Here is a 5451-nt window from a genome sequence, read left to right as displayed (position 1 = left end):
GTATGGGGAGATGATGGGTCCAGCCAGGAATCGACCCCTGAGGTAAGAAGTGGACGCATGTCAGTCTGTGGTGCAGACCATGGGCACCCACGCAGGTACAAAGGGGGAAAAAACCTCTCCCCAGTGCTGGCCATGGGGGGGTGAAACAGGAGCATTGCCCCTACAAACAGATGCCCGGTATTCCCCAAACACTGAGTCATGGTGGGGGTCTCCTGTCCTCCCTACCATCCCCCTCTTGGAGGGCTGGGTTCTCCCCCAGACCACCCCACACATCGCTCCCCCAGGGCTGCTGCGGGTCCAGGGCTCCCAGGGGAGGGAGCCCTGGCTGCAGCGCAGGAGGCAGCCAGCCAGCTCGAAACGGTTAACAAACAGCTCTCCTCAGCCACCACATCGTGATGGATGAGCCCTGCCCCATGAAAATGTCACCGTCTGAACAGAGCGTGAGCTCATTCCCCTCCGCCTCCAAATCTCAGCATGAAGCCAGCCAGGATGAACAGCCCCTGTCCTCGTCGAGCGGGCAGTCTGGCCCGGCCTCCCACCTTTTGATGAAGATGTCCGGACATGAAAGGCAAAAGGAGCCGTGAGTTTTCAGGGTGTAACCCCACTCACCCCAAGGCCTGCTAATTAATAGAAAAGGGGCTCCCCTCCTCCGCCAAGGAGAGCCGGAAATGTAACTGGATGAGGGACGGTCTGGTCAAGAATTCAACCTTGCTATCTAATTTGAAAAATGGGCAAATGAGGTAATTATGGTGAGATATCGATTCATAGCAACATGCTCCATGAATGCCATGGCAATAACTCTCAGCGCTGCCACGCAGCTCCCCCAGCCCCTCCTCAGCTGCAGAAGACAAGTTCAGGCTTTTCGCTTAAGCCTGTACATGTTTGAGAGATGGAGCGGGCCAGTGTAGGCAGCGACAAGGCCACCTTCTGCCCCTGGGACAGACCCAGCCCCACTGGACAAACGTCTTGAGGAGCTTGGCTCTGATGGTCTGGGTTTCTCATGTCTCTGTTCAGTCAGGTCCAGTAAGGGCAGCAAGTGGGGAGAGAGGGAGTCATGTTGGTGGAAAGGGTCGGGAGGCAAGAGAGAGGCTTCGCTAACATTGCCAAAGACTTCTTCAATGGCTTTGGCCAAGCCACTTAACTCTATCATGTCCAGTTAGGGATTGAGCCCCTTCCCACTGCAACACAAATTTTTTTAGCTTTTGTTCTGCATCTGGAAACAACCATCTCCACCACTGTAGATAGCTGTCTTTTAGGAAGTTGTCTACTACATTGGTAGTGCCCAGGTAAGTTCCTAGTAGGCTTCTTAAAGATGTAAATAGAGATAAGTTTCCCAAGCATCCTATGGAAGAGCTCAAATTTCCATTTATACCTGTAGACCTTGTACGTATTGCACACACTATAGCATATAGTCTGCACTGTGACCCATAGCTGTGTGGACCTGTGCCATAACGCTTCAATCTTTGGTCTGCTAGCATAAGAGCCAACATGGACATCAGTTATAGCCAGATGGATGTAGCAGGCCACAACTATTCTCCACACTTTCAGGTCAGACCAACCACCCTTGTCTGGCTCATGAATTGCCCACTGCGAGCGGGCAAGAAACCAGCCTGTGTGCCTGGGAGTGAGGGGAGATTGCTGGGGTCCACCCATGTAAATCTGTTTCTCAAAGCAGGTCTGCAGCTGGGGCACCTCTGAATCACGCTGGGATCCATGCCACAGGAGCCGGAGCACCTGGGAATGTGCTGCCCGGCACAAGGCTGAGCCTACTTGGGTCTGCCCTCAAGGTGTCTGTCTTCTCCACACCGCAGTCACATCAGGAAGGTGCGACAGGTACCCCCTCCACCCGCCTTGCAATGCCAGAGGCTTTTCCTGGCAGCTGCTGCAGCTTTTTCCCTCCAAACCAATGACTTGGGAAATTGATGCTGTCGGAGGAGAACAGTCACAGCTCTATTCACAGCTCAGCCACTTACCCTCCGTTTCACCGTGTGTGAAGTGGGTGATCATTATAATCCCCTCCCTCCCTGGGGACATAAAGAGTCAATGAATAAGCCATAAAAAGGAGTGCTTTGAGATCCTTGGGTAGAAAGTATTCCAGGGCTGTTATTGTTATTGGTAATGGCACATACTTATTCCACTTATTGACACTTCAAGCTACATTAAAGTCATTCCCTAGATGCAGGAGACTTCACACAAAATATATGACCTTCTGTTCCAAAAACACAGGCACCTGCCAGTTGTACTGAAGCAAATATTACTGTCTTCCTTTCTCCAGGCTCCTTCACAGACACTGTCTTGTGTCCCCATTTTTCAGCAGCACCTCGGCTTCATCATGCCCCTCCAAAAGGTCCTAACCCCATCTCCATGGACAAATCTGAAAGCCTTTACCCCTTCCCCATCCTCCCAGTTTTCTCCACTGCATCCAATCCTCCATTACACTCTTTTTCTCCAGACAGTGTTCCCTCAGCCCTTGCCCTGTGCATGTGTCTCCTGCCTTCTCTGCTTGCTTCCTCAGTAGCTCCTTTAATATATATTCCTATACCCTACTCCCCTGCCCCTTCTTCTTCTGCAGAGAATGTGGAAATCTCTGAGTTATTTCATGACTCAGTTTCCCCACTCCCTTTGTCCCGCCACCCCACTAGGTGCAATGGCAGGGAATTCCTTTCCCAAGATGGTAAGTAGGTAGGAATGTCTTTCAGGACCTATTAGTATAGGAGTAAAGTTACCTTGGAGCTGTGAGAGAAGACCATCATGTGGACTATTAACTTCAAATAACTGCCAGAAGATGGAAGGTGGAAGATGCAGGACATGGGAAGACAGCATGACTGGTGCCTGGAGGCAGCCTAGGATGCTTGGGGGAAGTTGCTGCAAGCAGATACACTGTATGCTGATTATGCTTTGCTGCTCTGGCATCATGCCCCTGCCCTCCAGAGGAACAGATAAAGGAGCTTATGATTCAAAAGGGCTGTCCTGTCACACAGCAAACTCACTGAGAGGGCAAGTCCTGAAGGGTCCATGCTGGTCTGATCCCACTGAAAGACCCACTGTGAGAAAGAAGATGGATGCACTCCTCCATTGTCCACTCTTCTCCTCCAATGGAGTCTGTCCTGGTGATCTCATCTCCTCAGACGTCCTCCTTCCCAGGCCTCAGACCTGTCAACCCACAGACAGGCCTGTGCACTTTTGCTGTCCAGCTGTGCACATGTATGGCCACTGTAATGTCTTTTCCCGGTTGTCTTGCTGCCATGTGAACCTCAACGCAGCCTTAGCAAACTGCTTAGTATGGACTACCAGCCTTCCTACTCACCAAGAGACATGTCACCAAGAGACATGTCACCAAGAGACATGTCCATTTCCCTACCCCACACAGGCACGTGGCACATGGGTGTAGCTGTGGCCCTGGCCCCTCCGTCCTCCTCCTCATCCAGGTCCTAGTTCCCCCAGACTTGTCCCCTGCTCCTGAGGAAAGGACCACAGTTCTCCAAACGGCCAGCACAAGCTCTCCCCATTGGGTTCCTGCAACCGCATTGCCACCAGGAGGTGTCTTCTCCTCCCTGAGAGCTCTCCTGTGGGCCATGCTCCGATTTCTGTGCAGGGACATGTCAGCAAACTCACCCAGATCTCCATCTCTTACTAGCAGGGCTTTCTTGGAGTACAGGGTGGGGAGAGACATCTCACCTCTCTTTGGCTGTCTATAATTGAGATATTTAATCTGGGATGGCCACCAAGGAGCTCTGTCTTGATGGCGAAAGAGAGAAATCTTGATCAGGGGTTGGCCTCACTTCTCTTAAACACCTATTGGGGAGGGAATGAACCCCCTTTCCCTCCACTGACTACAGCAGGAGTGCAAGGAGCTGATCCAGGTTCTGGATGGCTGCTGCAAGGGGGAAGGAGCCCACCCTCGGCACCCAGCAGGGACCCGAATCCACTCCACAGCCTAGCAAACCTCGTGCAAATACAGCCTGCCGAGTAATTCCCCCGTAGAAGAATTAAACTACCAAAGGGCAAAGGCTGGGAACTGGTTCCTTTGACACATCCTTAGTGTGAGCGTGATGGTTACCCGGTTATGCTCAAATGTCTCTTCAAGCTCTTTAGACACTGGCTGATGTCTGCTATCTGAAATTTTAAACCTCTAAACACTGATTAAAAACTACCCACTGACAGAGAAAATATTTGTTAGTTTACTTCAAGTTTATTAGATGTTAGACCTAATTAAAAGTTCCAATGCGTGGTAAATGCTTCTTTAATTACAGTGAGACAGGAACATTAGAATTGTGGTTTTGTAGAGAAAGTACATCTAATTAGCCTGGTATATTTAGGGCATTATTTCTATCTATTTGAAATACATTGCACTACATGTTGCTTATTCCAGTCAGAGCTTTACAGAAATGTGTTCCAATCAAAAAACCACTTTTTTTAATTTCCTCCTACAATTTTTTTTTTTTAGTGTTTAATTTATTCTTAATGAAAGAAACTAGACTGAGAGTCCCCAGAGGATGAATTCCCTTGTTTATGCACAGAACAGATAACAGGCACTGCATGGATCAGTACTGCGATCTTTGTTAGGAACAATTGGGGAGCCACAAATCCATCATTCAGTCCTCCATCTCGGTATGTGCATCACCAATAAGTTTTTAGGACGTGGACACTTATTCTGTGACACTGAGATGATCTTACTCAATTTACCCAACTAAACACATTTCTACATGGTTGTATTGCCAGAGGCACAATCCTGCCCTTCTCCCATCTCTCCCAAATGCCTTTTCTGACTTCCAGAGTATCCAAGCTCAAAATCCTCTGCTAGCTCCACAAAGCTAATAGACCATTTAATCTCAGCTTCATGAGACCCGAGCTTTGCTTCAAACTCTTTGCATAGAAACAACCTTCACTCCCCTGGCACCCCTGCCCCACAGCAAGACTTGGAGAGCAGCGGTGCAGAGCAGTCTTTGAGCTATGGATCTGTATTGTGTGGACAATGGGATTACCCTCGCTCCAAGCTGCTATTTTGGGGGGGTTATAATATGTATGAAGGGGAGAACATGGTGGGGGGACTGTTTTAACCATGTAAGGAACACTTCATGAATTTGTGGTCTGCATTAACCGTAGACTTTGCTCTTGCAAGTGGGGGGTAGCAAAGCCTAGTGTGCTTCGACAACCTGTGTTGTCGAAGCTGCCTTTGCATCATTTGTAGGTTTTCCCAGCCTGGTAAAAGCTTTCTGAGTGATTCTGGGGCTTTTTTTTATTTTGGAAGTAGCTTTGAAATAGCCATTGCTACCACTGGGGAAAAAAAAAAAAGAAAAACACCACAAAAAACCCCCAAAAAACCCAACCCAACCAACGAACAATGTTTATTGAAGAAACAATTACACTGAAGTGGCAACAAAAAAGGCAAAAAACCCCCAAATCTCTGCGGACTGCCAAACTCCATGTTGACAACTTGAAGGTGTTAAT

Source organism: Fulmarus glacialis, unplaced genomic scaffold (assembly GCF_000690835.1).
Source record: "Fulmarus glacialis isolate BGI_N327 unplaced genomic scaffold, ASM69083v1 scaffold758, whole genome shotgun sequence".
Lineage (NCBI taxonomy): Eukaryota > Metazoa > Chordata > Aves > Procellariiformes > Procellariidae > Fulmarus > Fulmarus glacialis.
This window is presented reverse-complemented; position numbering follows the sequence as displayed.